General features: G+C 39.1%; 1 protein-coding gene across 1 annotated transcript in view; it reads right to left on the reverse strand.

Moving 5' to 3' along the window:
- The window catches only part of fam171a1 (family with sequence similarity 171 member A1), a 47,278-nt gene that overhangs the window by 24,851 nt on the left and 755 nt on the right, over window positions 1-21,672 (reverse strand). The window lies entirely within an intron of this gene.

Genomic DNA, 21,672 nt, shown 5'->3' on the forward strand with positions numbered 1-21,672 from the left:
TGCAGATTCCTCATTGTGAGTCTGTACTTAGTTACTCTAATCTGTTACTATAACCTGGTAAATCTGTATGTTTACCAGTGAGATACAATAGCCAGCTTTGACTTAGGGCTGTACGACATGTCCAGAATTTATATCATTATATGTTTCTTATTTTTGGTGGATACGATATAATTCTGATATTGATATTAACAATATATAACCCTCAGAAAAACTGTTGTATATAATTGCAATTGCTGCAAAGAAGCTATACCCAAGCCCTATTTATGACCCCAACTTTGGTGGTCTTTCATACAAAAGGCAGCATACAAAAGGACTCTAAATGACTACTTTCACCACAATGGCGCACTACATTACAATGGTTTATAACCTCAGTGAGCCAGACAAAGGACAAATCAGAAAGCTGGCTTTCAGGAAAGTGAAAAAGGCAAGAGTGACAGCTTGACTTCAATGCTCCATTCAGTTCTGTGATATACATACTTATATTTGTTGGTTTGTTTATATCTACAAACCACAACAAAGAAGCTATTTCCAGTGTGTCTAGTTATACACTGAGCTAGTTATATATTTATATATATGAGCTAGTTATAACCAAAAGTTTACATGACATGGCTAATACAAAACACCAATTCATACTGCTTTCTGGGTGGAAAACAGGGATTTGGCAAGCCTAGTTAATAAGTTACACTCCTTAGGCACAACAGAGAGTTTCATGAAAAAAAGAAAGTCTGGAGGCTCACTTTGATGTGGTCATTGAGAACATGCTGTGCTTTCAGCAGGCTGCATGCTGAAATCATCTTTGTTGTCTCGTTTTTCTGCAGTATGGATAATGCTAACTGTCTGTTTCTGCTGACCAAGTCCATATTTCACAGGAAAAAAGCCAAATGCCATTCCCTAAACTGAATTCTCTATAGAGCTGGGCGATACGGACAAAATTTACATCACAATATATTTCTAAATTTTGGTCGTTATGATATAATTTCAATATGGATATGAACAGTATGAAATCCACTGAAAATCTGCCATGAACAAACAAGAAACATTACATCACCAGCAAATATTTATATCGTGATATATCCATTCATTATCTGTAACCCTTATCCAGTTCAGTGTCGCGGTGGGTCCAGAGCCTACCTGGAATCATTGGGCACAAGGCAGGAATACACCCTGGAGGGGGCGCCAGTCCTTCACAGGGCAACACAGACACACTCACACATTCACTTACACCTACGGACACTTTTGAGTGGCCAAGCCACCTACCAACGTGTGTTTTTGGACTGTGGGAGGAAACCCGGAGCACCCACGCGGACACTGGGAGAACACACCAACTCCTCACAGACAGTCACCCGGAGGAAACCCACGCGGACACTGGGAGAACACACCAACTCCTCACAGACAGTCACCCGGAGGAAACCCACGCGGACACTGGGAGAACACACCAACTCCTCACAGACAGTCACCCGGAGGAAACCCACGCGGACACAGGGAGAACACACCACACTCCTCACAGACAGTCACCCGGAGCAGGAATTGAACCCACAACCTCCAGGTCCCTGGAGCTGTGTGACTGCGACACTACCTGCTGCACCACCGTGCCGCGCCATTGTGATATATATTGATATTTAATTATTGTCCAGTCCTTAGTCCTATGAAAATTTTATTTTACGTCCAGTATTCGTAGAGTTGAGATTAATGCTTTCTCTACCATTTACGAATCTTCTTTGTTCCCAGATGTTTTCAGAAACCCAGCCTTGCACATCTAGCTTCATAATACATCCTAGGTTATGAAAAATATCTTAGATTTGTTCAAATATGTTTGCATCTTTTTATTATTCATTATATCTCCTGAGCGCTCTCTTGAGATTTCAAACCATGTACACACACACACGGTAGTCAGACTAGCACATGGTCACATGGGCTCAGCACTGTAGAAACTGCACTGTGTAACATTTAGGGGAGGACAGGAAACCACCCTCCTTCCTTCCTCCTCCCTATTGGTTTTAATACAATTTTATAAATGTTAATTACACTAGAGGGAGCCCCAGGAGCAAAAAAACCCATATCTTACCTAGTGTTCATTTAAATAACAGTATGCTACTGAAAAAACTTACAGCAAATACAAACACAAAACACGGCAACACTTCAATACTGATGAGCTGATGGTGTTCCATTCTGAGGGTTGTGTCATATCGTATCGTTCGAGGTTATATCGTCAATTTTTAATGATTAAAAAATCAATATGATAATAATAGTAATATTCTAACTTGTTTACCTAACGACAACATGCAGTTTCCCATAATGCAGCATACATTCTTTACAAGACTCATTTAGACACAGTAAAGTACGGTGGAGAGGTGGAGGAATCCGCTCCAAAAAAGGGGAGGGCCTTCAGTTGAGTGGAGGGGGTGTGGTTACAGAATATCAGAGGTACAATAAACTATGTAAAAATATATTTTATTGAACATAATTAATAGTAATATAGCATTCTTGAAGTTAATAAAAGTATTTTCTAGTTTTCTTATATCGCAAATATACCCTGACATATCGATGATTTTATTTTAGGGCCATATCACCCAGCCCTAAGATTGACTGTACAAATATGTACATAAAAATAACCTCAAGCAAGGTGTTGATGATTGTTTGTGTGCACGTGTGTGTGGGTGTAGGCAAGCATCACAGTCCCCCTCTGCCCTTTCAGCCCAATTAAATATTGTTGAGGTCCTGCCTCTCCTACTCGTGACTGCAAGCTTCAGGCTTTTGTGTGTGTGTGTGTGTCAGTATGGCTCATTGATCCACTCCACTGACAAGGAGAAAGGGGTGTGTGCACTGAAGTGGTTACAATATCATCAGGCCTGACAGATTTGGAAGGACATTTTGATTATGACCCAGCTCTGGGACAGTCACACTCGCACTGCCTCTGAACATATTGTATTTGAGAGCAACACTTTGCAGCTTACAAATAAACACACAGTAAAACCTCATGCTTTAAATATGAAGACTTAAACTTAAGATCTTTGGACTTAACACAACAGCCAAACAAACACACCCATGCCTCCTTCAAATTCATGCACGCCCTTTGCCAGTGTAACCGGTAGAACCCCCCCCCTCTCTTCCCCCGTCCTGTTAACAGACATGGCTGTTACTGATTGGCTGGAATCATGTAGTGTATCTCAGTCTGAGTCACTTTGTTTGTTTTCCCATTTACAGAGCTAGGGTTGAGTATGAACACTTGATTTTTTTACAATGTTCAACTGAGAGGAAACAATCTCCTTTAAATAATAAAACACAACATTCTGCGGGTACTGGGTATAGACCTGGGCAGTGGGCTATATTATAATCAGCTTAATATCTTAACAACAACAACATAATTAATAATATGTTGTTACTACAAGCAATCGCCTGAAATGATATTTGTGACTGCAAACATGTGGAGAACCTGATTTTCTTTCTTTTCCAAGCCGAGCTGTGAAAAAGCCTCTCAGACCTGTGCGCTGGAGTGTTGCTTATGTTTATATCACAGTAGCACAAGAGATCGCACAAAATCATTTTGTATTAATTCTAGTTCAGAGAGAATCGAAATGAATTTAAGAACTGATTTATTTTCACACACTTAGCTCAGTAATACCGCATTTAGTTCCGACCCTGCAGTGTGATTGGCTGAGAGACGTTCCAGGAGTACTAATATTACACGATAATGGCACTCTGACTGAAGCACTTCAGGTATTATTCCGCAAAATACATGTAACCTAGCAACGACACCAGCGTTTACAAAACAGCACTGTGCCAGGACTTTTTCACCCAATGGGGAACTGGTTTATTTTCCGTTCCCACACCTTATTCTGAACAGAGTAAACAGTTATGACACAGTGGACCCTTATCTTCTTTCTAATTTGTAATTAATAAAAGAACTATTCTTCCTCGCGAAATGTTGTTGAAAAAGTTTTCACAGTCAATAATACACTCAAGGTTTGTGCTATAACATGAGATATTGGCACTGGTGTACCGATCTTCTGCACCTACGACCGCAGCACACCGGTGCCAATATCTCATGTTATAGCCCTCCCTCAAGTGTATTATTTCTTTAATGGACTTTAATGGACAATGTTTACATTTAAAACCAGAAGTTTTTGTTTGTGTTTTTCCCTCTGTCCACACGAAAACGCCATTGTACGTCACTGAAAACAGAGGGTTAAACCTCTGTGCTGCTCTCATACGTCGTGGTGTTTTGATGCCTCTAATTGAGAAGTACTATGGCCCCCTACTGGACTGGTATGATAATGCAGCCATTTCCGTATTCGTCTGGACGAGAATGTTTTCAAAAACCGAGAGAGTAAAATCCCCGTTTTTAAAAATAAACAGATCCATGTGGATGGGGCCTTAGGCACCACACAGATCTTTGCTGATTGTTTACATTTGACTCTTGGATTTCACAAAAGCTTGAACTTGTTTTGGTAACCAAAAAAAGAACACCAAGGGAGTATAAAAATGTAAACAAGCTCCCAGCAGGCAACAGATTCACTCGCACTGCATTTGTTTATGTATAAATAGAGACCATTTTAGCATAATAAACAACTGATTGGGCTACACAGCCATACAAGCTCAGACATGCACCTGTTTCCTTCTGTTAACACAGGTGCAGAGCAGGTAGATCAGTGTGCGTGCGTACGTGTGTGTGTGTATACACTCAGGGCTGAGAGCTATAGACATGCTCCTCTGTTATTCTGAAGAGGACACCACTCCTTCACTGCCGAGTCAATGTTTGATTTGACCTTCAACAAAAAAAAAAACAAGCCGGTAATGCCTACACGGGACAGTGTTTCTGCTCTTGGAGGGCCACAGCAGGCTGCTGATCTACAGAGGACCAATAAAATTGTCAGGCACCATCGGTCATTTCTCTCTCTTAGAGATATTATGCCGTCCAGAGCACTAATACTCAGAGCACTTGTTTCTTCTTCCAGTCCTCTTGCAATATTTTCTACTCATCACCTTTATATGGGCTTGAAATTGTGGCACTATTCCCAAGAATTTGAATCCGAACCTTTAGCCACATTAGTTATCCAAGTTATAGGAGACGTTCATAACGTTATAAGTTTTAATTAAAAAAAAATAAAATAAATCACGTTTTATAAAGTCCAGATGTTTTCTCACTTTTCTGCTAGCTCTCCTGTCTGTCTTTGTGCTGGAAACTGTTCTAATGTAAGCGGCTTATTAAAAAAAAAAACAAAGTGTCTCAGTCCGGCATGCTAGGCTTTCTCTCTCTCTGCTAACGGCAGAGAAATGGCATCTGGATTTTTTTAGACAATGGAGAGACTCTGAATGCTGAACAGCAGGAACAGAAATGAGAACATTGCTTTAGAAGCTCTGGGAATTATCCACCACCAGTTGCGTTTTGTAGAAATGCAAAGTGCACCTGTTTGGTATGGATTTGATAAAACAGACACTGCGTTCAGAAAACAAGGAGGTCATTTTAATGTGAAATCTGATCAGAGTAAAGTGTATATTAACTATAAAATCATAAATAACCATGTCTATATCATGTCTGTGCATGATACCTCAAGAGCCAGTGACACTGAATGCATGCTTCTGCATATTTAGTTTGTTTAAAAAATAATAATTATAATAATAATTCTTAACTGTTGTCGATACGATATGATTCCGATACCAATATGAACAGTATAAAATCCACTGGAAAACATCCAAGAACAAACAAAAATAAAATGACTATTATCATCAAACATGAACCTATTGGCTTTGTCAACATTACTATTTTAAAACTAATTTTAAAATTGAGTGCTGAACTGGGGCGGCACGGTGGCAGTCACACAGCTCCAGGGGGTTCCTGGAGGTTGTGGGTTCGATTCCCGCTCCGGATGACTGTCTGTGAGGAGTTGGTGTGTTCTCCCTGTGTCCGCATGGGTTTCCTCCGGGTGCTCCAGTTTCCTCCCACAGTCCAAAAACACACGTTGGTAGGTGGATTGGTGACTCAAAAGTGTCCGTAGGTGTGAGTGAATGTGTGTGTGTATTTGTTGCCCTGTGAAGGACTAGCACCCCCTCCAGAGTGTATTCCCGCCTTGCGCCCAATGATTCCAGGTAGGCTCTGGTCCCACCACGACCCTGAACTGGATAAGGGTTACAGATAATGAATGAATAAGTGCTGAACTGGTGAGAGTGACAGATCTGTCATAGGTGCTGTAAATATTGTATATTAAAATATTGAAAACGTGACCGAATTGGTCATTTACATTAACTTCCCTTAATTGTGTGTCATTTTTGTCTGTCCATTTGCTTGTTTATTTATTATTTTTATTTTACTATGATTATTATATTATATGACTATGATGATTATTTTACTTATTTTTCAATATTTGTTCATCTAAAAAATGGACTGTAAATGTACATCTTCAAGTGCAGTTAATTAATAGACATATGTTTGTATCTTAAAAAGCCACAGGCACCAAGCATCTCCCGTCACTGTCGCTGAAAGTAAAGATCAGCCAGTGGGAACTTTCATAGTCCATGTGTCGCTGTAAAGGAGGACAGAGTCACGCGATATAAGCCAGCTAAATTACTGTTTTGAGAGACGCAAAACCAAAACCAATATGAGGAACCCATCCAAATGTGGGAGCAATTTAACTTAATTGGTATTATTCATGCAGCGACACTGAAATGACTCCATGCGACAAGTGCTGCTCCCACTTACTCTTCTCCACGTGCACGAATGCCAAGTCACCAAACACAATCCCTAGTGTGAGACTCCGATTAAAGCTCCATAATTCTGTACAAACAGCACCGCAGGACATTAACAGCCATTACATCAGCAGAGTAATCTAATTGTGGCATAGCGTGACAGTACAAAACACACACAAGAACGGGCATTTAATGGAGCCAGTATGTTTAAGCCGTGTTAACATGTACACATACAAACACATGGGTTTATCAGGGTCAGTATATATAGAAAAACATATTTCACATCCCAATAGATTTAATAAAGGCTTTGTCAAATAGAAGAATCAGGGATGGACTACAGCTGTTTATAAATCAATAAATCAATATTATAGTTCCACTTAAACAGATAAAAGGGACCAAATGCAAATTCCAATTCAGCAGAAAACAGCTCATCCCTCTGTGAGAAAGGACTTAGACTCATAAGAGAACCCCACCCTCTTGTAGCACAGCGTCTGGAAGCCAAGATTTCCCGTTAAAATCCACGGTTAATATGATAATTCTGCGTTCTGTAAGAGCTGTGGTTTTTTGTGAGATCAGGTGTAGGTTTCTATTTTCTTCCAGTCAGACAAGATTCATTTTTGCTGACTCGTGAAGTCCTGACACTTTTGCCGCTTTTCCAGTCGACTCGACTCGACTTGGCACAGCTCTTTTGTTTTTCCACTGGCCAAATCTGGTACCTGGGTAGGTTTTCAGTCCCATCTCGCTCTGGGTTCTAACCACGTCGACTAGGCACTAAATGGTGACGTGTAAACCCTGCAGAGCGCTGATTGGTCAGAGCCATGTCAATCCTCAGGAAATGCAGAGCTCATTGAAATCCAGTACAAACCGCTGTTTGTAAAATCTCTAGCAGCTTTCACATTTATTTTTATCTGACTCACAATGGCAGCTCATAACTTTACCTCGAGGTGTTTTGTAGAGGTTTATATGCTCTTTTGGTCGATGGCCGATGAAAATTTCCAGTGAAAGCAGAACATGCAACAAATCGGATCTGTTAGACCTGGGGCGCGTAGCCGTGTTTAGTCTAAAAAACAACACACGAATACACGATGATTAAACAGTGCCTAATTTACCACGGTAGTTGTTGTTGTTTTAAAAGCCAGCTATTCCTGAGAGAATCCATTTCGTGGGGAGTCCTGACAGTGGAAATTGACCAGCTTTAAGAGTGCCGAGCCATTTCGTGTCGAGTCGTGTAGAGCCGGACAAATGTGGTGGAAGTTGTACTTGTGCAAGAAAGAAAAACAAAGAGCCCCTATAATCTGTTTGGCTAGTACCTCTTGAGGCCCCCATTAGAAGAAAGCAGGGTTTCTGGGAAGGCCATGTCAGGTGTTTAGGAAGTTTAATGGAAGGATGCAATGTAGGCTAATCATACCGATTTCTAGTGATGTCCTGATCAAGTTTTTTTCCCCCCCGATCTGAGTCTTTGAAAACTGAGTATCGATACCAATTCGAGATCCCATATTTAGATATTTTCTAGAGAGTACTGTTACACAGTGCACACGTCCAGTACATTAAAGCCCGGTGTCTGCGCTACACTGAATATCTCACATTAAAAAGAAATTGTCTGCATCCAAGCTGTTGCCTAATTTATATTTTATAACAAAATCAGCAAATGGTGTCTTCACAAACAGCTCCTATAAATACCTTAATATTAAGTTAATAATATTATTTTTAATCTTATATGAAATAATCTAAAGAAGAATGACTTTGATTTTAAAACCCAGTCAGCTTTACTGTCATTACAGATGTTGAGATAGAAATGAAATGTAATTTCTTCTAGGACACGGTGCTAAAATAAGTTTTATTTATTTTTTTCCCAGCACTGAACCGTTTCTCTCAGTGCCGCCACAAAACAACCCCCTGTAGGAGGGACTGTGACTCCATTGGCTGAACCGCTGAATGATGTACAGCTTACTCTGGCTGCTGTTTGAATTATTTAAAGTGACGACCAATGAGAAGCACCGTGGAGTATCTGGCCAGCGTGTCACTAACAAATCATAGTCTTAGCAGTGTCACCTCAAACATACGGGATAAAACATGTGCCATATGGGTCCAAAACACAACACAGCTTTTATTGTTCCAATACCTGACGGTTGGTGACTCTAAACTCCGCGATGGTGGCCAGCAGAGTCAGATCACAACAACATTTACAAAGCATGCTACAGGAGGAGGAGGTAGAGTGAAGTCTCCGTCTAGAGGAAATAGTGGATTAAAGATCGAGCTCAAAGTTGGTACAGATCAGTAAAATAATACTGTGATCAGCCCTGATACCGATCTTTGAGGTCCCTACTGTTTTCTATAAAACCGTGTCCTTGGTGTTTCTGAGCAGCCCAGTGGTCTAAACGTTGGCCATATATTTCTCCAAAAGTTACGCAGCGCAGTTTCTGCAGTGCTGAAGGCTCTATTCTCGCTGTTACAGCTCAGCGAAACATCATAATGACTTGTAAGAAGATGTAATTTTAATGTGTTCCTTTATAAATTATATTTCCAGTGCAAAACACGTCTTGGCTGATTGAATACATCTGAGATAAGAGCAAAATAGTGTAACATTACAGCGATGTTACTTTAACAAAAACGGTTTGGCACTGTAGAAGGATGATGTATTGATCTGCTCAGACCTCAGAGGGACAGAGGGCGTAAAGAATTTTGGTCCACCAGATGCACCCCTCCCCCCATTGTGTTTCTCTTAAACCTGATCGACAGATGAATTGTTTTTCTCAGTGGGAGAGCATTAAACCCGTGTACTGTGATATGTTTTTCATAGACACTCTTTCCTGAGCAGTCCCATTCTCTAGTTTCCAGGAAGAATATGTTCACAACAGACTGCCCACTTTCTCCCTCTCTGTTTCTGTGGAAATCCCCCTCTATTTCCATCCTTCTACATCTCCTCCGGACTTTGAAACACTGCCTCTGGGAGAGAAACATCTTCAACTCAAACTGCATTTACTTCTAAGCTCTAATCTTTCAACCTCTGAGCAAAAGAGAAAAGGATGCCACAGGTACAGATTCAAAAATTCAGTCTTCATCCAAAAGCCGTTTCAGCTTTTATTAAAAACTACAGTAATTATGAATAAAGAAGTAGGATTTCTTTCACAAATGCTGCATGTTTTGTAAATATGCTTGTTTGCGTCTTACAGTGGTGGCACAACAGCCTAAAGCAGTGCTTCTCAAACTTTTTCTACCATTCCCCACCTCGAGGGGAATTTCCACGCCCCTGTACCATATCACCCCCCAAAAAATGGTAATAAAATACACATGGAAATTTACAATTTTCTAATTTATTGAAGTAACATCAATTCTAATCTCTAAATCAGTAGCTTAACATTATAACACCAGAAACACCATTGATATCAATGTTCAAAAATAAAAATGGCCACTAGTTAAACTGTGCTTCAGTTTCTCACTTTTTAATCTGTGCAAACATGAGAAAAGGCAGATGCAAGGGCATAGGAGTGAGTTTGATATTGGGGGGGACTTATTTATATCAAAGTCCACCCCATACCCAACATATTAGATAGTTTTAAGCTGATTCCTATTTAGATAAGGCAGTAAAATACTGTGGAACAGCATTTGATTAACATTAACCTTAGAGAGTGAGGCTGTGTCCTAAACAACACACTATGGAACTTCACATACTACACTACAGAAAGCACTGCCAAGGGTGCTGTGTGTGTGTGTGTGTGTGTGTGTGTGTGTATATATATATATATATATATATAGCAGCAGCGTGCAGTTTGGGACACGGCCAGAGACTAACGTTAACTTGCTGCCTGTTTAGAACGCTTTCTCACAACCTAAACACACAGCTAATATTAACGTTAACTAACTCTCAGATCCTCCTTTGTTTCCCTAGCAGTTATATACAAGCCGCTTTCATAACTGTAATTAGCCGTCCTTGTTATCTGTGGTGCTCTCATTACTGACCTCAAGCCCAGAGCTGGTAAAAACTAACTTTATAACCCAGTCTCTGACGGTGAATCAGAGGCCAGTGAAGCTGAACATGTTCCTCACAAGCAGCATGTGGCTCTCTTCCATCTATAATTAAAAATAAATAAAAACAATTTATAACTGTTGGGTCCGTCTAGCTTCGTGTTCATTTTCAAATGAGAAACAAACCATTTCTGATTTGTAAACAAACAAACAAACAGGAAAACACTCCATCTGTTTCTGCTGTGGTCATGGAGACTCACTTTCACCTATTCCCACTGTTCTCTCTGTTCTGTTTACCGGCTGAACAGTCCTAGAACCACACTCTGAAATCATTTTACACTTTACACACAGCAAAAAAGAAGCCCCTGCAGTATCTGCCACTGTGTCGCAGGACAGTGGGGAAGAAAACGGCTAGTGTCAACATTCTATCTGTCTTAAAATACCCTCTTCTCAGTTATTAGAATCATAATCACTTTACTGGCCACTGTGCCTTCACACAGAGGAAATTGTTCTCCGCATTTAACCCAATTCGTGCAGTGTAACACACATTGACAAACACTAGTGAACACTAGGGGGCATTGAGCACACACATGCCCAGAGGGGTGGGCAGCCCTAGCCCTAAGAAGTTACAGCTGCTGTAGGATGGTAGTTGTGCACATGCATTTTTATTTGCATAAATACATAGCTTGAGGCTCCTGGTACAAACGTGGGTTTTTTTTGGCTCTTTGATTCTGATAGATTGGCCACACCTGGTGTATAGATTTTAAAAATATATATAAAGAACATCAGAGCATAAAAATACAAAGAGTGTTATGACCATCGTGACCCCTGCAGTTCTCCACTTTTAATACGTCTGCTTTAAACTAACAGTCAAAAACACTATTAACTTTCTCTCTTTTAGAGAATCAGTGAAACCACAAGTTTCCACACTTGTGGAAGAAGCAAAAAAGCTTTATCAAGGTTTGGTTCACCGATCCGATTCCACTGCTGGCCCACCACATCCAGACGTCCTTGTAAAGCTCAAGATGCAAAAGATGTAAAAATAACACCGTGCTGTTAGCACACAGTTCCAGAGTACGTCCCAAAACAAGAGATAGACTGTGTTATAGATATCGAGCTCCAACAGCATTGGACTGCGGTCTCTGGTCACTTCTGTCCGTTGGGCTGAGAAATAATCAGACGCATCAGGGGAGTAGAGTTTGTTTTCCACGTCTCGAGAGATTCATCCCAGCTGAAATCTTAGGGCTCAACTGTAAGGATATTTTTAACTGGACGGGTCATGAGTTCACATTATCTTATTCCTCTGCAGCATTTTGGCATGCTCCAAACCATGAAAAATTAGCCATTTATGAGCAATGGAGCCTCCACTAACAAGCCACATATTTACATTTTTTGTTTACAATGGTTTTTATAATTACACACAGAATCTAAATGCTGGCTTTTGTTGTGTTTACCGTGGACTTGTTTATGATTGCAATTGCTTTTTCTCATGAAAAGCACACCCGTTTTATCTTCTTTCTGTGGAAAGTGACAACATATGGTGCACAACATGACAGGCTTAGCCTTGCCGTTCCCACCCATGGAAACAGTTCCAACACATTCAGAAAAGGCAGTTTTGGTTTAGCTTTGTAGTTTGAATCATTGTTTTTAAAAGGGGCCTGTTTCATGTCAAACCGTATCGGAGCTTTCCACACATTTATTCACTAATTAAACGCAGTATGTTTACAGTTAAATGTGCATACAGTACATCTGTGGAAATTAAGCAGCAAAAGCAGTCACATATTTACATGTATTCAACAGCTCAGTAGAGTCAATTCACTCACAAAGGATCATAATCTGGACCTCTTTTCATGCAGTGTTGTGGCCACTCTCAGTGATTCCACAAGAGAGAGCAGGTATAAGATTCTAAAAAGAAGCAGAGAATCTGGTCAACTGGGGCAGCCCCTCCCCATGGTGCATGCAGTCATGGCTTAAAGGAGCAATCTGTAATATATTAAATTCTACAGTGACCAGCATGTGTCCTCAGAGATAAAGGAAACATTCTAAGATGAAGCCCTGGTGTCTGTAAATGAATTAAAAAAAACAAAAAACAAAGTGTCTCAGTCCGGTTTGCTAGGCATTCTCTCTCTCTCTCTCTCTGCTCATGGCAGAGAAATGCCATCTGGAAAGTTTTTAGACAACTGAGAGACTCTAAAAGTAATGAACCCGAAATGAGGATGTTGCTCTATTCCTGCTCCATATGTGGGTAACACTGACTTTCTGTTTCAGATCACTTCAGATCAAGGTGGAAATGTCTCCAAACTCAGGAGACCGCTAACTGCATTACTGAAAGACTGAAGAGAACAGTGAATAAAAACACTTCAGCCGCGTACAAACAACAGTTGTTTATCTCCTCAAACACACCTTTCCACCTTAAAAACCACAAAGCTTTGAACTGCGTTTCCCCACAATGGTAGACGTTTCCTTTAACAGGTAAGCAAGTCATTTATGAAAATCTGTAAATGTACAGATGCGAATGTTTGAATAAAAGATGTAAACTCCAGTAGTTGGTGTGTTTTAGACAAATTGTTGTTTAATAATGTGCCGTGCCGGGTCATTTCTAGTGTGTTCATTTATACAACGCTGGACAAACACATTCAACATTACGAAATTATACATGTAAAAAAAGGTGCATCCAGTATGATCACTAAATATTAATAATCAGTTCATCATGCCACGTGCAGTAAGTTGTTTTTCAGCCAAGCTGACCTGCAGACCTTCATATGACCATTACCCAAGTCCTGTCTGCAGCCCACCCCAGTCCATCAGATTCAGACTGATGCTTGTACTCACTCGGTCGGTGTGTGTGTGTTTTAGTAAACAACGAACCCATGCCTGAGGGCAAAACATTACAGATATGGGTTGTAATTCAAATAAAAACAGCCATGTGCACTGCTCTACTTTTCATGCTGCCTTATAAAAACTGACCAATTATAAAGGGCACTGTGCAAAGACAGACCAGTAAGTCCTAACAAACAAATAAAACCATTAAAAAACTGTTGTTTTTCCATTCCACCTTAAAATACATTGAGTGTGAAACAAACCAGAGAAAACTGCAATTCCCCACAACTGTACATGTCCTCCCATATTTAAATAAATATGACTCAGTGTAGGTCAAAATATTACTGTAAACACTGTAAACAAACATTTAAAAGGCTATTAATTAACCTACTTTTCTGTAGCCTGGACATTTTTAAGCTACACATGCTCTCAGGGGAAATGAGGACATGGCTGCAACTTGTTTAGCAGGAGAGCAGTATGTGCTGCACCTTGCTTTCAGCCTTTCTGCTTCTGGTCAGTAAAGTCTGTGGCAGTGAGTGGACAGTGAGGACAACTGCACAGTGCTGCATTGCAGTGGAGAGAGCTAGAGCGAGAAAAACGGAGGCAGATGGAAAGATTCCGGACCAGGGAAGTGTACTAGAACTGCATTGCAACAAAGTACTGGGCCGTTTTAAAGGCTAATCTTTCTTCTCAGACACTCAACACTTAAACCAAAGTGTGCAATTTATCTAACCTTGAGACTGTACATCATTAACCCAGCAAACAGGATCTGGAGCCAAGTAATAACAACACGAAAGATCAATCGCTGCTCTGGATGGATTCAGACGCCACTAGTGTAGTACTGTCTCAAAAAACCCAATTATTGATCGGTCTCAAAATCCCGCAGGGACACTGAAGGTTGCAGAAGGTTAAAGTGAAAGAGAGAGAGAGACAAACACAGTAAAGTCCAAAACATTAAGAGTCATGTGACAGGTTAATGTCTAACAGTTTGTTTTTAATTGAGTATCTTGGTTAAATGTTAGAAAGTAGACAGAATGTTGTTTTTTTTTCACCACAGTCCTGATCCCAAGAAACAACTACATTTGTTAGATGCATAATAACAGTATTTTAACACGAAAGCTTGGTCTAAACCTGAATTCAACCTTGTCCAAACCCATCTAGACACTACCATGTTTTGAAATCCAATCTGACCTGAATCTAAACTCGATTACGGCAAAATTTTGAACAGAATCAGTAGCCTGAGAAAATTCAGATTTAACTTGACTGTAGAGCCAAAAAAAATCTTTCTGAAACCAACAGCTTGACCAATTCCAGGTTGACTGTGTCCAAGCTACATACTACATAAACTGACTGTAAACATGGTCAAATTCTGTCTGATCCCAGCTGGAAATCCTATATCCTATACTATATATCCTTTCTAAACCTAACGCCAGGATCAGATTACACAATATTTTAGTCTTTCACAAAGTTCACTGTGTCAGATTAGGACAATAAACTTGTGTCGTATCTCGGTCAGGAGTCTGGCAACACTACGGTAAAAAAAAAAAGAAACGGTAGATGTACAATATTGGTCATTAAATTGGTCGCTATGCCTCACTTTCTTTATAAAAAAAAAAAAAACACACAACCTTTACTCCTTTTAATCTATACAATATAGTGCTTCAGCAATGCTATAAGAATCAGCAGTGTTTTACCTTTGACTGTTTCCTTAATCCATGATTACACACCTTTTTAATAAAAAAAATCAAAAATTAAGCATGTTGTTTACTATGGTTAAATGGAAATAGATATTATTTAACTTTTTTTTTTTTTTTTTTTACAAATTTGTTTTAGTCCTTTGAAAAGAAATTTAAAAGTAACCATTATTTGCAAAATTTGATATTTGTTATAGATGTGCTGTTACAATTGTGCACTTCTACAGTCCCTTCTAATAAGAAAGTTGAATAAAATCGTTAATTTTCTGTTGCATTATGTAAGAGTTAAAAAAAAATAAAAACAAAAATCGAGATTTGTTTCATCTGCAATATCGCCCAGACCTAGTATACAGGCCTATAACATTTTTTATTGTACCATTAGGTACAATTATTGTCAAATTAAGACCATTAATTGCCAATGATATAAAGATATGATAGCATAGAAATGCAGTTACAACCCTTTAAATAGCAATATTGAGACACTTGAATTATATATTCAAAATAAATAAAACGAATAATATGAAACCACTGCTTTTAAACAAACCACATAAAAGGGGAGTACAGAGGGCGATCCTCACTCAGCTCCAGCTCTACACGATAACCTTAAAACATCTGTTCCTTTCCCTCCTTTAATCAAACACAAGCCATACCCCCAAACCTCAAATCTAACCAGAACTTCATGGCCTGATTACCTACTTCCAGCAGAGATCAAACCAACCGGTGCAATAAAACCAACACAGACATCAGTCATACACCAGACATGCACGTTTTAACACACACATAGATCCAACTTTATCAACTATGACTCCTGCAATTTTGATCATATGTTCACACAAACAGACCAACTTGTAAAGACTGATTTATACTTCTGCATTGGTGAGCATCACCCTGCAATTACACATCCACACCACTAGGGCTGAGTCTCACACATCCTCATGTACACCAGTGTTTCCCAAACTCCCCCCACCCGCTATGTAAAAGTAGATTTACTTTTATAAATCTTTAAAGTGCACAATTTAGGGAGGAGGTTGCTGTTTGGGACAGAGCAGTGTTTACATAATGTGCCAGGAAAGAAACAAATACAAAACCGGCACGTTTTTCCCACATGGTCCCACTTCTCCTTGAGTTATTTTTTCCTGGAGACATCCGTATTTTTCCTTTGTTCAATATTTTTATTCGTCCCTGATGTCCACAGCATGTCTGAGGAAATCTCTTTCAGTGAATGTGCTGCTGTCTGTGTCTCTGTGTGTGAAGGAGAGGAGTTCATGTTCCTGTACATCTTCAGTTCAACTTCAACAATGTCTGTCTGACTACTGACCAATCACAGGCTGCGGCCTGCGTTGATGCTACACGGTTACATTTCCGGAGAAGTGCGCATCAGGCTGCGCCGTAGGGTTTGTGTCGACGTGTTGCCTTTAGTTTAAATTGTGCTTAAGGATTCATTATGGTCGTGCACTAGGGGTGGGTGATATGGCCTTAAAATAATATTACGATATTTCAGGTTTTTTTTCGGCGATATAAAAAAACACTGAAAACTAATTTTACTAATTTCAAGAAAACACCATTGCAACAAAATAAACGTTATATTAAAATTAATATTATAATTTAATAATATATTTAATTTCTTATTTTAATTATTTAAATTATTCAATTTAATTCCCTTTTTTTGTATTTATTCCATTTCAAACATTCAAAGAAACAACAAATAAATGTGTAAATATTTGCTTATTTTGTAAACAACCGTAACTTACCAAGATTCTGACGTTGTATAAAATTTATTTAGAATGTTGATATTTATATCCAAACCACCTCCACACAACTGAAGTCACTCCTTATTTGGCGCAAATATTTGAACTCAGAGCAGATTTCCACCGTACCTGTCACTGTGCCTAAATGACTCATGTAATGAATGCACTCAATATTACGTGTAACTGCAATGATGCATTACGTAAACAATATCATGATAATTACGATATTTATTTTTTTATCTTTTTTTTTTTTGCAATATTATTGCACACTATACAATATGGAACAGCCCTATCTTGCACGATCCTCCTTATAAAACAACTGCACGATGAACACCTGCACCTATAATATGCCTACAATAAACAGCTACATGCAAATGTGAAAGCTTTGAGTCCACGGGATTATCTAATGGATTACTATTCAGTAGATAGGGTTCTGTGTTGTTCTGTACCACATAAAACAAGCAGGCCTACACGTTCGCCTTTCCTTTTCAAGCTCACAAAATGACTTCTCCAGATGTGAAGTAGACGGACTGACTTTCTCCTCCACCCTGTAAAGAGTGCAGTCTGTGCCTACACTGCAAACTCAGCCAGAGATAACCGATGACAGGGAAGCAGGGATGCTCCATGGTAAGGCTCTGCCGAACAGTATCATTTCCAATAATATAGATATCAGTTTTAAAACAATGCATCGTGATAATAGCAATATTACTTGTTTACCTAATGACGTCTAGCAGTTACGCATAATAATGTGTAAGTTTATTATCCGAGACATTTATGTACAGCATTTATGGGATGTGATTTATTTACACATTTATGGGATGTTTGGTGGGATGTGGCTCTGTGGTGAAACAGCTTTTTCCAAAAAGATATCAGATGTTCCAAAAAACTACAGCAATACAGAGGATATGCAAGAAGCCTGTAACAACGAAACTACAAATCTGTTTCACCACCTCAGGCAGAAGCACCTCGTTGAGTTAGAAGAAAGTCTAAATTGCCGTGAGGAGAGCTCCGCAGCCAAAGTGAGCTCTAACCAAAGCAGACACACACACTGACTCAGCACAGCATCTATTTATTATTTGATTGATTGTGACGTTTTAAGGGTATTTTTTAGTACTACAATTTTGCTATTTAAATGCATGCACCAAATTTTTTGCACTTTAAAAATAATAATAATAATTTTACAAATTTTACAAAATACGTGTTTTGTCATATCGCCAAGAATATTGTAGTCTCAAATATACCCTGTAATATCATGATATTTAAGGCCAAATTGCCCATCCCTACTCCAGGGTATCTGATGTTTAGAACAAATTGATAAAAATACCAGCATTTAATCCCATTTACAGCAATTAAAATCCTCTAAATATAGGGGATATTCTACTACACAGATCCAACTAGACAGATCAGTCGAGGAGTGCACGGAAAAACGGCTGCCCCAAAACGTTTCTAGCACCTTAATGAATAATAAATTCAAATTGTCCACAAAATGATCAATAACAAGGTACTTTCTTAATGAAGCAGTGAGGATTCGTTGGCAATAAATATTGCTTTATTTGTAATTTACTTTTATGTTTATTTTAGTGCAGTCTATATTCAGATTTAATCTATGTGCTTAATATTTAATACCCAGCGGTTAAACATCTGTATTTAGATAGACACATTATAATACACAGTCTGAATGTCTACCCTTGGTTTTCATTTTTTCTGGACAAGGTTTGTGAATTTTTTATTTTTATTTTTTACAGTGTTGTGAATGTTAAGCTTCCATATTGCTATGTTTTCCATATTGTCCACATTTACACAGGATGCTCCCTGTTATGACTGCATTGAATAATGAGTTGTGCCACCAATGTATCATACTGAACGAGACTATGAAAGAAATAAGAAATAATGGTGCAAGTATCAATAATGGCTCATTCTTAGCTCCAATAACAAAGTGATGGAAGTATTACCCCTATTAAAATCCCAGTTAAGTCTTCCATTGCAGCCAACAGAAATACTGCTTCAAATTAATAGATTTACCAGTGAAAGTCGATTATTACTTCAAAAGCAGATTTCCTAACACCAATTGCTGGAGAAACGACTTATCATAGCAACGAATTAAACCAGAATCCATTAAGCCTTCAGTGCTTTTAGATAATAAGCTTGTAGTAAATGTAAATACAATGTGACTAAAGTGCCTCTTTCACACGTGAACTCTTGAGTATCGGGTCCGAAGATGTCCCGGAGTGGTCGTTCACACGTGCATTTTTCTGAGTGAGAGGTACTCTTGCAGCGGGAGATGAAACGCATGCTTTAGGTGTGCAGTATATGCAGGAGAACCTCTGGAATATTTCACATTCCGTTCTCACATGTGCCGACTCTGATTCACCCAGAGTGTTTACCAAGGTACGAGGAGGATAAAGTCCAGGATGAATGTTGCGAGTGGTCGTGTTCACACACATACAGCTCCTCCAGGAAAACTCCGGAACATTTCTGGATTACCACGCAAGTAAGAAAGGTGTATAAGTAACTAAACACCAAACTGCACTATAATCCTTGCAAAATATTACAAGGTATAATTCTTGGAACACCTAAATACAAGGGTATTCATTCACTCATTCATTATCTGTAGCTGCTTATCCAGTTCAGGGTCAGGGTGGGTCCAGAGCCTACCTGGAATCATTAGGCGCAAGGTGGGAATACAACCTGGAGGGGGCGCCAGTTCTTCACAGGGCAACACACACACACTCACATATTCACTACAGACACTTTTGAGTTGCCAATCCACCTACCAATGTGTGTTTTTGGACCATGGGAGGAAACTGGAGCACTCCAGGTCCCTAGAACTGTGTGACTGCAACACTACCTGCTGCGCCACCATGCCATCCCCAAACACATTCAACATTACGAAATTATACATGCAAAAAAGGTGCATCCAGTATGATCACTAAATATTAATAACCAGTTCATTATGCCACGTGCAGTAAGTTGTTTTTCAGCCAAGCTGATCTGCAGACCTTCATATGACCATTACCCAAGTCCTGTCTGCAGCCCACCACAGTCCATCAGATTCAACTAATAGTCAGTCTATTTATTTATATACATCTAACCCCACCAATTTACACCTACACCCAACAGGACATGTTTTCTGAATAAGACACATTGCAGGGCAGCCAATCAGAGCAGAGTTCACCACCATACATCCGTCTTAAACAACAACAACAAAACAGCCTCTTCAAAGAGGGTTAAAAACTATCATAAACGTAATTAAGGCAGTTTTCAGAACTTAAAACAAGAACTGTATGATATCAGGATCATATCTACATCAGCAAATATTTGGTTTAAATCAAAATGACATCATATATAAAAACACATTAGACATGTATTTAGATTTGAAAACCACATTGTTAACCTGATGAATAAGATGATGTATTTACCACTATGTACTTAGTGCTACTGTGCCAAAATGTCTCAGTTTTATTAATTTTGTTGCATTTAAAATCGAATAAACACATTGTATTTTTCTCTAATTCTAATCTAAGTGGATCTAGTCACAACTTTCACAAATCAGACATGCCAATGCTTGCATAGGCAAATGTGTACACGGCAATAAGTGAAACACCATGTAAAAATTCGTACGTGCACTTCAGGTGACAGAGAAACATACATCACTTGTTTGTGGTGTTATTTTCACACAATTAAGCTCTTCTTGAATATTGCAGATTGCAGGCTCCTGAGGTAGTTGTGGACCTGCCCCAGACCCACCCAGCACTACCCCCTCACACAGCATGAGGGGCAACAGCCTTCTGCTCCAGCAGAGGGGGAGGGGGCATTTCAGCATGAAGCCAGTCATGAGGAAACAGAGGATGAAGACTGATGTTGTGTGAAAAGTGGATCCTTTATTAGGATTATTTTTAAGGCGTTGACTGTTTTTAGGTCACTCTGCAGGCTGCTGTCCACAGTCCCTGTGGATTTCCATCAAGAATGGTCCAAACTTGGCATCCTAAAAGCAGCCTAGTGGACAATTTCTTTTACCCACTGGGGCTGGTTGAATGTGATTTTCTGCTGAAAAGCAGATCAAATACCCTGGGGCACAAAAACCTGTCAGAAAACTAAACACAAATTATAACTACTTTAAATTTCAACTTAAATATTCCCTCAAAATACTGACAAACAAATGAACCAACAATAATTTAAATTCACTGAATAACAATTCAATATATTTATGTACTTTGTCAGGATCTAACTATTTTAAAGGAAGACAGACTGAACATTCTTCACAAGCCTGATGCACCATCTACTTAAGTTTATCGTTTCAGAATGTACCATGATTCCCTCCTCTGTCCATATATGGAAATTATAAAATTAGAACAATCAAAAATTCTTGTTTTAAAAAAATATTCTTCAGCCTACAGGAACTTGGCCCCGCCCATTCTCATTGAAAAGAGCCCACCCAAAGACACTTTTGAATGAGGCACAATACAGGGCAGCCAATCAGAACAGACCTCATTTACATTTATTCTTAAAGGTACAGTAACAAAAAACTAAGAGATAAAGAAAAGTTAAAAACGGTCATGTAAAATGAAGCACTGCATATTTTACGCACACACATATCGTCATTGAACGTCACAAAATACAAATTAAAATGAAGGGTATGCGCCCTTTAAGATATGGGTTATGAGCTGAGATTTATTGAAAATACGTTTTGTGGAAATGAATATAGATGATCTCGGAAGGGCAAAGTTATTCAGTGTCTCATAATAAACAATTTTATTAAA

This window comes from Hoplias malabaricus, chromosome 1 (assembly GCF_029633855.1).
Source record: "Hoplias malabaricus isolate fHopMal1 chromosome 1, fHopMal1.hap1, whole genome shotgun sequence".
NCBI classification, from domain to species: Eukaryota; Metazoa; Chordata; class Actinopteri; order Characiformes; family Erythrinidae; genus Hoplias; species Hoplias malabaricus.